Source organism: Artemia sp. Qi Xiang Cuo, chromosome 16 (assembly GCF_049724085.1).
Source record: "Artemia sp. Qi Xiang Cuo chromosome 16, ASM4972408v1, whole genome shotgun sequence".
NCBI lineage: Eukaryota > Metazoa > Arthropoda > Branchiopoda > Anostraca > Artemiidae > Artemia > Artemia sp. Qi Xiang Cuo.
The window spans coordinates 62558994-62572301 of NC_142809.1; the positions used below are offsets into that span (position 1 = coordinate 62558994).

At 34.8% G+C, this 13308-nt stretch overlaps 4 pseudogenes; all 4 read left to right on the forward strand.

The window, feature by feature from the left end:
• The first annotated feature begins 194 nt into the window (after positions 1-194).
• On the forward strand, positions 195-1421 carry LOC148943171 (soluble calcium-activated nucleotidase 1 pseudogene; annotated as a pseudogene).
• A 1250-nt stretch (positions 1422-2671) lies between these two features.
• LOC148943172 (triosephosphate isomerase pseudogene) lies at positions 2672-3171 on the forward strand (annotated as a pseudogene).
• A 1662-nt stretch (positions 3172-4833) lies between these two features.
• On the forward strand, positions 4834-6488 carry LOC148943173 (pyruvate kinase pseudogene; annotated as a pseudogene).
• Positions 6489-10278: 3790 nt separating this feature from the next.
• Positions 10279-10792, forward strand: LOC148943174 (triosephosphate isomerase pseudogene; annotated as a pseudogene).
• The last annotated feature ends 2516 nt before the right edge of the window (positions 10793-13308 follow it).

A 13308-nucleotide genomic window follows, 5' to 3' on the forward strand; every position in this document is an offset into this window, starting at 1 on the left:
GGTATACAAATAATGAAATTATGTCATTTTGAAGCAAATTTTGTTTAACCGTAAAATCAGATATGGAAAATCGTTTTACTTTTTTGCTAAATACAAAAATTATTTGTGTCGTATTTATTGATGAGTATTCATTGAGTACGCAGAATTATCCAAATCATGAAAATGTGAATATTCGTCAAAGAATGCAAAAATAGATGCGTGTTTCAAGAATTAGTGTTTCAGACTTACCTCTACATCCAACAATGCTTGTTGAAACACCTTACCAAAGTCTTGAACATGGATTAGCTTATCATTTTACTAAAGTTCCCGTATATAGGATTGGAAACACCACTCTAAAGACTCAAAAATACTATATATTTTTGGTTTTTATTTCGTTCTCATTTTTTGTTGCCATGTATATTTTTTTTTTTAGTCAAAGTACCAATAAAGAATTGGACGATAGGAAAGATTACAAAACAACTGTGTATGAATCTACATATCCTCTGACACCCCCAGTACGGACAGAAAGAGGTTTGAAGTATAAATTTGGAATTATATCAGATTTAGATACATCATCGTTAAGCAAAGACGTGAAATTAACTTGGCTGAGCTATCTCAAAACAGGTTACTTGACTGTGGACATTCATGCTCAAAAGGCTAACATTGAAATTGAATCAGGATCTCCTATTATTCTGTCTTCAAACATTGCGAGTGGTGGAAGAGGAATGGAACTATCAGAATTGGTTGTGTTTGATGGGAAGGTTATGACGTTTGACGATCGGACTGGAATCGTGTATGTGATTGAAGGGAAGACAGCCTATCCATGGGTAATATTGACTGATGGGCCTGGAAAAATATCCAAGGGTTTCAAGAGTGAATGGGCCACTGTGAAAGATGGGTACTTATATGTTGGAGGCATTGGAAAAGTATGGACGAATTCTAAGGGTGAAATCGTCAATCATTTTCCTCAATGGGTGAAGTCAATATCTCCAAAAGGACATGTTAAGCACCATGATTGGCAAATGAATTATGAAGCTTTAGCAAAGGCAGTTGACATTCATCATCCAGGTTATTTAATACACGAAGCATGTGCTTGGAGTGGCTTCAAACAAAAGTGGATATTTCTACCTCGAAGAGAGAGTAAGGAAGCATATAATAAAGAAGACGACGAAAATAGAGGCACAAATCTGTTGCTAATTACTGATGTGGAATTTTCGGATGTTGAGGTCCGACATGTTGGCACAGTGACTCCAACTCACGGGTTTTCAAGCCTAAAATTCATCCCAGGAACAAATGATGAATGGATAGTCGCATTAAAGTCTGAAGAAACACACGGGAAAACGTCTACATATGCATTAATTTTCAACATGGATGGGCACATCATTTTACCAGAAACTCAAGTATCTGCTGACCATAAATTTGAAGGGATTGAATTTTTATAAAATTTGTCAAAATTCAGGGTTTCATTTACTCTTTTACCCATTGACTTTGCTACTATTTTGCAAGGGATGGAAAATAGTGCATTTTACATACAAGTCATATGGAAACATTTAAATCAGGCGACAAAGGATAATCCGCAAATTCCCACTTTTGTGATCATCTCGCCTTCTGAAAACCCAACAATTTCGGATACTTTAGTCTCAAAAGTTAATAGACTCTCTCGAATAATTCACGGCTTTTTAGACAATGCGAAGCATTCGGGCCCTGATTGGTCAGCTAGAATAGACACCAACGTAACAACTAACCCTGCCCCAGCTCCTACATTTACCGTTTTACTATAAAACTGTCCTGCAAACCTGGTCTCATCTACTGCTCCTAAGAACTTTGTCGATAAACTTTGCCTTGGTACCTCAGTTGAAATAACTTAACTTAAAAAATCGGTTTCAGAATGGAAACTTATCGTTAGGTCGAAGCGTGTAGCGAACAAAAATGTCGAGAATGCTAAGAACAGTACCTCAGGTATCTCAGTGAGTGTGAAATCCCTACTGTTTATAGAGGTCCTGAAAGGCTTACAGACCGAATACGATGAAATTGAAGTCAAATCTCTTGTACCAAACTCCGTGAAAGTTCCAGAGTGGGGAAAGTCCCGAGTGTTCAAGGTCTACTTTGAAACGAAACAAAACCTGGGTCAGTGCTTGAAAGTGTCGGTGAAGTCGGCTACGAAAATCTATACGCTTTTAGAAGTTAAACTAGAGTAATTCCTGGAAATTTTAAATAAAATAATTTCATTCCATGGATCGCGAAAGTTATTATGCAAACTGCAAAAATATTTATGGTATCTGAGCAATAACTTAAATTTTTTAATTAAATCTAAGAAAATATCTGAAATTTTTTTAATTAGATTTGATTTTTATAGGCTCTTGAAACTTGACACATGGTTTGAATCTAAAGCAATAGAAATGTTGCTTAAAATAATGAATAAATATTCAGACAATCCAAATGAGTTTTTTATAGCTACACCAAGAAATCTCTTTGTCGGTAGAAACTTGAAGTTAAATAAAAATGAGCAGAAAATTGGAAACATAAAAATTTCCTAATTGCTGGAAGTATTGACCCAAACACAGAGGTTCTGTTTGCTCCTCGTACCATTTATTTGGAACATGTTAGAAAAACTTTACCATCCTCCGTCGGTGTGGCAGCAAAAACTAATACAAGGTTCCTAAAGGAGTATTTACTGGAGACTAGTCCTGCAATGACCAAAGATGTTGGAGTTGAGTGGGCCATCTTAGGTCATTCTGAGACAAGAAATGTATATGGTGAATCTGATGAGCTAATTGGGGCCAAGGTTGACCATGCCCTTGAAGGTGATCCCATGCATTGGTAAAAAAACTCGAAGAGAGTGAAAGTGGAAAGACAGAGGAAGTTGTTTTCCGTCAGCTGAAAGCAGTTGCTGAAAATATCAAGCCCGATCGATGGCAAAATGTGGTCATTGCCTATGAGCCAGTTTGGGCGATCGGTATTGGCAAAACAGCGTCTCCAGCTAAGACTCAAGAGATTCATGTCAAGCTTTGCAAATGGTTAAACGATAACGTCTCTGCGGATATGGCTCAGAAAACAAGAATTATTTATGGTGGCTCCATAACTGCTGATAATTGTTGTGAACTTGCCAGAGAGGGAAATATTGACGGATTTCTCGTCGGCGCTTCGTCTCTTAAGTCGGATTTTGTTCAAATCGTCAATGCCCATCAGTAAATTATAGAGAATTTTGTTTAGTTTCTTTTTTGAATCTAATTGTTTTTTATACTTTTATTTTGTTATGATGAATGTACAGGCATGGCATGGGAATTAACTCTGTTCCTAATATTGGTCATCGAACCACTTGTGACAAATTTTGCGTCATTTGAAAAACAGAACTTAACGCTAGTATCAACTTTCAATGGTTTTTTCAAGCCATGTTGTCCATTTGCGTAAATTAGCAATACTTAGGCAGATATGACCCATAATCAAACAATAGAGCGTTTTCATTGGCAACCAATTACACACGTTTTATCTACAACTCAAAATGGATAAAGAAATCTTTTGCTTTTTACGACGTTCGAGTATCTTTTATCTGGGCAGCGGTAGCTAGCAACCTAGTAAGAAACTATCACGCCCCATAGTTAAAACTAAAGTAACCCATAACTCCTAGAAATACAGTCAGATCAAAACAAGAAGTACACTGTTAGAGCCGCCTTGTCCAAAATATCTATATACAATACTTACTTATGACTTAGCTTGAACAACAGGGAAAATATATTGGATTGAAAATTAAGGAAAGTGGCTAAAACCACGATAGTCTACAAATAAAGCATGTTTTTTTCTTTCAGTTTTTTTTTTCCTCAGCTAGCTGGTCACTGGAAAATCATAGAGAGCTGTATAATGGCTTATTTTAAAGGAAATTGCTACATCTAGTGCCTTTTGTAATTCAAAATAAAATAGTTTTTAAAGTATAATCAATTTTGACAAAAAAACCTGCATTTTTTGTGTATAAGCTTGATGAATAACATTATAATCATATAATAACCGTATATGACGTAATAAGTAAACGCAATATTTATACAAGTTTATCTTTCGACAAGATCATTCTATTTTATTTTAGTTCTAAGTTCAGGATCGACAAAGTTATTATGTAAACTGCAAAAGTACTTATGGTGTCTAGGGCAATAGTTTTATTTCTTAATTAAAACTAAAAAAATACCTAAAAATTACACAACTAGTTTTATTTTTCCTTAGGTTCTAACTACCCAAAGTGTCATCCAATATGTATTTCCATTAAAAAAAAAGTTTTATATTTTAATTTTCAGTTCAGAATCACTAAAGCTATTATGTAAACTGCAAAAATATTTATGATGTCTGAGCAATAATATTTAGTTTTTAGTTAAAACTGATAAATCACTTGAAAATTTCTTGTTTTTTTCTCCTGATATAGCTGACATAGTTTGATATACCTGATATACCTGATATACCTGATTTTCTCTTGATATACCTGATATAGTTTTTTTTCTCCTGATGATAAACTCAAATTACACTATTAGAGTCACCTTGTCCGATTCTCCTATATAAAAAATTAGTTTCTTGGCTTTACTTATGTTTAATCTTTTTTTATTTCAATAAATTGAATTTAATAATTAAACAACAAAGAAAATATATTGGCTTGAAAAACAAGAAAATTTGCTTAAACTACGTTACTCTGCGTCAACGTTCTTTTTTCGTGTTTTCTTTCTCCTCAGCTAGTTGGGCACTGGAAAATCATAGAGCTGTTTAATGGCTCATTTGAAAGAGAATAGCCACATCTGGTGCTTTTGGTAGATAAAAATAATAATATTAAGAGACTATGACGTCCTGTTGTTACATAAAAGAGAGAGATTATTATAAATGGGGACTGTGTAAGCTTCAGTGGATATAGCTAAACCTAGTAAGAAACAAACTGTGTTGAAGAATCATTACAGTATTTATATTATTATAAAGCAAAAGGTGTGAGAAAAAACTGCAAAACTTTGTATATTGCAAAAATATTTAGGATGTTTTAGCAACAATTTTAGATACATTACAAGGAAATTTTAAATGATTTCATTTTATCGTAACATTTAAACAACTTGATACAAATTGATATTTTCCTTGGAATAGTCAGTGAAAAAAGCAGTAATTTTTGAAAAGATGGCTGCTGATAGAACATAGGTCACAAATTGAAAAGGTTACTCAATTTGAGCACTTATGTGGACTGACTTTTCAGTCACATGTTGTCCAATTTTCTGGAATTGTTTGTACAATTGGTCCTGCTTCTGCTAAAGTTGATCTTCTTGAAGGAATCATGAAACTAGAATGAATATAGTGCGTCTCAGTTAATCTCACGGCTCATACGAATACCATGCACACAATATGATGTGTTCGTGAAGTTATATTTAACGTAGAAAAGAGAATCAACAAGAGAATTCCTGCAGCCATAGCTCTAGATACTAAAGGTCCGGAAATCAGGGGAGCAGGAAAGGAGTTAACCTACCATGGACCCCAGTAGGCTTGCAAGCCGTTTCTGAAAGAGACAAGAAAGGCCTTCTTTTTGGAGTCAAGCAGGGAGTTGATATGATTTTTCCCAGCTTTATCAGGAATGTTAAGGGTGTCAGAGTAATTAGCGAAGTCTTAGGAATAAAGGGTAAGTATATTTTGTCATTTCCAAGATCAAAAACCAACAGGGCAAAGAGAACTAGATGAAATCATTGCGAATTCTGATGGCATTATGGCAGCACGTGATGACCTTGGCATTGAGATTTTCCCAGAAAAAGTATTCATCGCCCAAAAACCAATGGTTGAACGTTGTAAGACTGCTGAAAAGCCATTTATTTGTGCCAATCAAATGCTTGAATCCATTAAAGAAACTTAATCCTACTAGTACTGGCTACATCCTACTAGCTGAGGGCTCCGATGTCACCAACGGCTTCCTTGATGGAGTCGATTGTGACATGCTTTCTGGTGAGCCTGCCAAAGGTGACTATCCACTTGAATGTGGCAGAACCTTGGCAAATATTTGTAGAGAAGCTGAAGCAGCTATGTGTCATAGGCAAATGCTTAGTGACTTAATTACATTGGCGAGACGTCCAATGGAGACTACCCAAACTATTGCAATAGCTGCAATCGAAGCTGTCTATAACTCCTTGGCAAAAGCTTGTATAATTCTTACTCCTACTGGCACGTCTGTCCATATGATTACTAGATATAGGCCAGTCTGTCCTGTTATTACAGTTACAAGAAGCACTAGGCTGCTCGCCAGTCATTTGTGGAAAGGCATCCGACCAATTCATTATTCTACCGAACGCAATGCTGAATGGAATAAAGACATCGATTTTAGGGTTCAATTTGCCATCCAATTCAGTAAACTTCGTAGCCTTGTCAAACTAGACGACCTAATCTTCATTGTTACTGGGTGGCGCAAAGACGCTGGATCTACCAACACCGTTAGGATTATAATGCTCAAACTAGAGGGAGGCCAATTCAATATTAAGACATTTTCTGGAAATAAACAGAAAAAAGGATGAAGATTTTCAAAGCTTTATTTAGGGTGTCAAACTCCCTAGTTTCTATGTTTTAATTATAAATGTTATCAATAGATAGTTAAAGTAATTACTAGATAGTTATAAGCTATCACTAGACTGCTATAAGTGCTTTCTAAACGGTTTTTGGAATAATAACAGGTGTACCAACGCGGAGAAGACATCGATTTACTCTCTATTCAAAATGGCATAAAAAAATGCAAAGATACTTGCCTCATCTCTGTCCGTAAAACTCGAGTTCGAAGACTTTTTCTCACTCAATTTTTTTAAAGGAACGAGTGAAGCTTGGCTACGAATTCTTTAGGGACTGTCAATACAAAGAACTGTCCAAATGCTGTGTTAAATGTCGCTCCCCTGACCGCTTTCAACGCGCTTGTCTGGTTGATACTCCCAAATGTACGCATTGTGCTGGAGAACAACGATCCAAAAAAATAATAAAAGCATTTCAAGAAAGTTTTATTGAAACAAGTTCATCAAATAAACTGAGGCATAGGGTTATTTCTTTTGACCAAACCCAAAATGTAAGAGAATATTTAGGCAAAATAAGGGTGTTAACAGAGGTCAAATTTAGAAGTGGCAAATTATGTAACAAAATTATACTAAATGCCTTCAATCAAGAGCTTAACCCAAAACTCTATCACCTACTAGTAGCGAAACATATTGAAACCTTAGAAAAGCCTGTTCAAGAAATAAAAAGAGCAGTTGAAATTGACAGAACTGTGGTACAACACAAGAAATTATCAATGAATAATGTGGATGAAAAAGCCAAACGAACACCACGAGAAACCTCCCCAAGATTGTTTTCAAGTTATAGCTCCCAAATACCAAATCAAAATAGATCACTAACCTCAATAATGCAGAGAATGTTGTTTTGTGTCCAGCAACCAAACAAGACAAACAAACTCTCCAGAGCCTATTAGTTGTTACGCCTGTAATCACCTAGGCCATATTGCAAGAATGCCTTTCACAAAATAATTACTGCCCAAACCCCCCGAAATATATAAATCGTTTGACCAGGAGCATAAATAACAACGGGAAAGGCATGACCAGTAATAGAGAGCTACTTTATAACTGTTACCTACCCTATAACTCCTACCTACCGTTCGATGTACCAAACCCCTCTCTACAAAAAAAAATGAAATACCATAACCTTAATCAAAACTTCTAGCGCAGCGCATATCAATACAACGCAAGGACAGTCTACCCTACGAAATTTAATAGGTATGCAGCAGCAAATAGGGCAAATTTTAATCCAGCGTTACGGATCGAGCATGTGATGCAAGCCGTCGTAATAAAAATCTGAACTTGCGAGACAATAGCTGGTAATCACGCCAATTCAATGGAATCTTAGTTAGTGAAAATTCCTCTCAGGGACTTAAATATCCTCCTCACCCTTAGGGAAACGACCCTAGCCACAAAAGAAAATAGGACCAATCATTTGTGGCAAGACTGTTTATAGGTCCCACCCAGTAATATATATATATATATATATATATATATATATATATATATATATATATATATATATATATATATATATATATATATATATATATATATATATATATATATATATATATATATATATATATATATATATATATATATATATATATATATATATATTATATATATATATATATATATATATATATATATATATATATATATATGACGTCCAGTACTAGTTTAGTTTTTGCTTTTTAGTTCTTTATTTAACAATAAGTTTCATAAGCAAAAACACATCCAATCAACATTTTTAGATAGCCATTCTGTTCATCCCAGGAACTAATGATGAATAGACAGTCGCACTAAAGTCAGACGAAACAAACGGGAAAACGTCTACATATGCAATAGTTTTCAACACTGATGGCCACGTCATTTTACCAGAAACTCAAGTATCTGCTGATCTTAGATTTGAAGGGATTGAATTTGAAGGGAAGGGAATAAATTTCATAAGCAAAAACAAAAACTACTTCTGCAGAATCTCCCCAATAAGGCTCTATGGCCGGCAAAGAACAAGGGAGAAAAAAATACGAAAAGAAAAAAAATTAAACAAAATCCAAAAAAATCCAGAGATCCAATACTAATTTAGTTTTCTTTTTTTATTTCTTTGTTTAACAATAAATTTCATAAGCAAAAGTAAAAACTACTTAAGCAGAATCTCCCCCATAAGGCTCTTTAGCCGAGAAAGAACAAGGGAGCAAAACTTCGAAAAGGGCTTAATCTATTGGAAATTGGAGTGGCTAGTGCCCTTTTTAATAGTCAAAAGTGATTGGAGGGCAATTAGCCCCCCCAAACCCATCATTCTCCCAAACACATCCAATCAAAATTTTGAGATAGCCATTCTGTTCATCCCAGGAACTAATGATGAATAGACAGTCGCACTAAAGTCAGACGAAACAAACGGGAAAACGTCTACATATGCATTGGTTTTCAACACTGATGGCCACGTCATTTTACCAGAAACTCAAGTATCTGCTGATCTTAAATTTGAAGGGATTGAATTTTTATGAAATTTGTAAGAAATTTAGGGTTTCATTGATTTCCATTTATTCTTCTAGCCATTGACTTTGCTACTATTTTGCGAAGGAAGAAGATAATGTATTTGACATTCAAGTCATATGTAAACAATTAACTCAGACGACAAAAGATAATATGCCTACTCTCACTTTTGTGATCTTCTCGCTTTCTGATAATCCAACAATTGGGGAGGCAGTCTCGGCCACTTCAGTCTCAAAAATTAATTAACTCTCTCAAAAAGTTGACAGCTTTTTAGAGAATACGACGCATTCGGGCCCTACTTGGCCAGCTGAAATTGATACCAATGTAACAACAAAACCTGCCCCAGCTCCTACGTTTCCCATAATACTAAAAAAATGTCCTTCAAGCCTGGCCTCATCTAGTGCTCGTAAGGACTTTGTTGATAAACTTTGCCCTAAGACCTCAGGTGAAATAACAGAACTTAAAAATTGGCGTCAGAGTGCAAACTTGTTGTTGAGTCAAAGTGTGCAGCGAACATAATTGCTGAGAATGCTAAGAACAGTACCTCAGGTATCTCGGTGACTGCAAAATCCCCACTGGTTATAGGGGTCCTGAAATGTAAACTAACCGAATACGATGAACATCAAGTAAAATATTTTGTAACAAACTCCTCGAAAGTTTCACCGCACAGATAGTTCCGAGTGTTCAAGGTTTACTTTGAGTCGAAACAAAACCGAAAGTTGGCTACGAAAATCTTTCCACTTTTTGAATTTAACACAGAAGTAATTCCTGAAAATTTTAAATTAAATAATTATATTTCGTGGATCGCTAAAGTTATTATGTAAAGTGCAAAAGTATTTATGGTGTCTGAGCAATAATTTTATTTTTAATAAAAACTTAAGAAATACCTGAAAGTTTTTAAATTAGTTTTGATTTTTGATAGGTTCTTGATACTAGACACTTGGTTTCAATCTAAAGCAATAGAGATGTTGTTTGAAACAATGAGTAAACATTCAGACAATCCAAATAAGTTTTTAACAGCTGCACCAAAGGATTTCTTTGTCAGTGGAAACTGGAAGTTAAATTGAAATAAGCAGGAAACTGGAAACATAGTAAATTTCCTAACTTTTGACCCAAACACAATCTTGACCCAAACACAGAGGTTGTGTGTGCTCCTCCTACCATTTATTTGGAACATTTTAGAAAAACTTTAACATCATTAGTCGGTGTGGCAGCACATAATCCCTACAAGGTACCTAAAGGAGCATTTACTCGAAAGACTAGTCCAACAATGATCAAATATGCTGGAGTTGAGTGAGCCACCTTAGGTCATTCTAAGAGAAGAAACATTTTTTGGGAATCTTATGAGCTAATTGAGGCCAAGGTTGGCCATGCCCTTGAAGCTTGGTTGAAGGTGACCCCATTCACTGGTGAAAAACTCGAAGACAGGAATAGTGGAAAGACAGAGGAAGTTGTTTTCCGTCCACTAAAAGCAATTGCTGACAGTATCAAGCCCAATCAATGGCAAAATGTGGTCATTGCCTATAAGCCAGTTTGGGCGATCGGTACTGGCAAAACAGCGTCTGCAGCTCAGGCTCAAGAGATTCATGTCAAGCTTCACAAATGGCTAAACGAAAACATCTCTGCGGATGTGGCTCAGAAAAACACGAATTATTTACAGTGACTCCGTAACTGATGATAACTGTTTTGAGCTTGCCAGAGAGGGAGATATTGACGGATTTCTCGTCGGCGGTGCGTCCCTCAAGTCGGAATTTGTTCAAAACGTCAATGCCCGTAAATTATAGACAATTTTTTTAAGTTTCTTTTTTGAATATAATTGTTTGAGATACTTTTTTTTATGATCAATGTACAAGCATGTCATGGGAGTTAGCTCTGTCTCTAATATTGGTCAACGAACCACCTGTGATAAATTTTGCATCATTTGAAAAAGTTGACGATAGTAGCAATTTGCCATCCAGTTCGCTAAACTTCGAGGCTTTGTCAAACTAGATGACCTAATCTTCACTGTTACCGGGTGGCGTAATGAAGCTGGATCTACCAAGAGTGTTAGGACTACAATGGCCAAAAATGAGGGAGACCAATTTAACATTAAGACATTTTCTTGAAAATAAACAAAAAAAAAGGATGAAGATTTTTAAAGCTTTATTTAGGGTATCAAATTTCCTAGTTCACATGTTTTCATTATAACTTTTATCACTAAATAGTTGTAAGTTATCACTAGACTGCCATAAGCGCTTTCTAAGCGTTTTTTTGGGAATAATAAGAGGTGTAAAAGCCGGAGTGGACACTGATATACTCTCTATTCAAAAAGGAATTAAAAAATGCAAAGAGACTTGGCTCATCTCTGTCCGTAAAACTAGAGTTCAAAGACTCTTATTCTCAATCATTTTTTTAAAGGAGGGAGTGAAGCTTGGCTACGAATTCTTTGGGGTTTACCAATACAAAAAACTGTCCAAATGCTGTTTTAAATGTCTCTCCTCCAACCACTTTCATAACGCTTGTCCGGTTGATACTCCCAAATGTGCCCGTTGTGAACACAGTGTTCCAAAAACTGCTAAAAACATTCCAAGACAGATGTATTGAAAGTTCAAAAAATAAACTGAGGCATTGGGTTGCTTCTTTTGAACAAATCCAAAATGTAGGAGAATATTTAGACAAAATAAGGGTGTCAACAGAGGTCAAATTTGGCCCTGACAAATTATACTAAATGTTACAACACAAGAAATTGTCCATAAATAATGTGGATGAAACAGTCACATTAATTTCAGGAGAAACCTCCCCAAAATTCTTTTTAAGATATAGCTGCCTAAGACCAAATCAAAATAGATAACAAAACTCAAAAAGGCAGAGAACAGTAAGTTTCGTGCCTAGCAACCAAACAAACTCTCCACAGCCTATAAGGTGTTACGCCTGTAATCACCTAGGCCAAATTGCGAGAGTGCCCTTCACAAAATAAACACTGCCCAAACCCCCCAAAATATAGAAATCGTTTGACCAAGAGCAAAAATAACAGCGGAAATGGCATGAGAAATTATAGAGGGCTACTTTATGACTCTTACCTACCCTTCTATGTACCTAGCCCTTCTCTCTTCGAAAAAAGGAAATACCATCACCCTAACCAAAATTTCCAGCGCAGCGCATATCAATAAAACAAAGAGATAGTCTACCTTACGAAATTTAAAATGGGTGCAGCAGCAAATGGGGCAAATTTTAATCCACCGGCACAGAGCGAGCAAGTGACGCAAGCCTTCGGAATAAATAATCCAAACTTGCAAGACAATAGCTGGCAATCATGCCAATTCAATGAATGCTTAGTTAGTGGACATTGCTCGCAGGGACTCACTTATCCAACTAACCCTCAGGGAAACCACTCATGCCACCAAAACAAAAAAGACCGACCTTTGGCGGTAACACTTTTTATAGGTCCTGACCAGTAATGGTACCCTCTTTAAGTGCCCATAATACAATGTTGCCCATATTGAGTTATTTTAGGGTTTTAAATATTTATTTCAAAACGCTTATTGATTCTGGTGCGACCGTAAATATAAAAAAATTAACTTTGTTCAATAAATCACCAGTATTTATTAAACGACGTAAGTCATACCTTTACCAGTTTGACTAGTATCACGGGACATTAGCTTTGATATAAAAGACTATTTATCTAAACTTGAGAAAACAATAAAAATTTTCCCATTACCTTCAAAATATTGAAAATTTTCCCTATATATAAATATGAAATATATATATATATATATATATATATATATATATATATATATATATATATATATATATATATATATATATATATATATATATATATATATATATATATATATATATATATATATATATATATATATATATATATATATATATATATATATATATATATATATATATATATATATATATATATATATATATATATATATATATATATATATATATATATATATATATATATATATATATATAATATAAGAGGAGAAAGGTACTCCTCTTATATATATATAAGAGGAGAAAGGTACACTTGCTACTAAAGTTTCAATAGAAGACTTCAAATACATTTTTCATGCACTGTAAAAAAAAAAATATGGAAACATATGTGATACGTCTGAATTCTATAATGGAGATGGAAGGTACATAAATATTAACTGGCCAGAAGACTGCAAAAAACCTTCTCCAAAAGTAAAATAAGCTCCAAAAGTAAATGAAATGATGGAAACACCGGAAATGATGGAGTCGTCTTTCCTTTGTGAAATATCTGTGACAGATAAATTAGAGTTTGTAGATACAG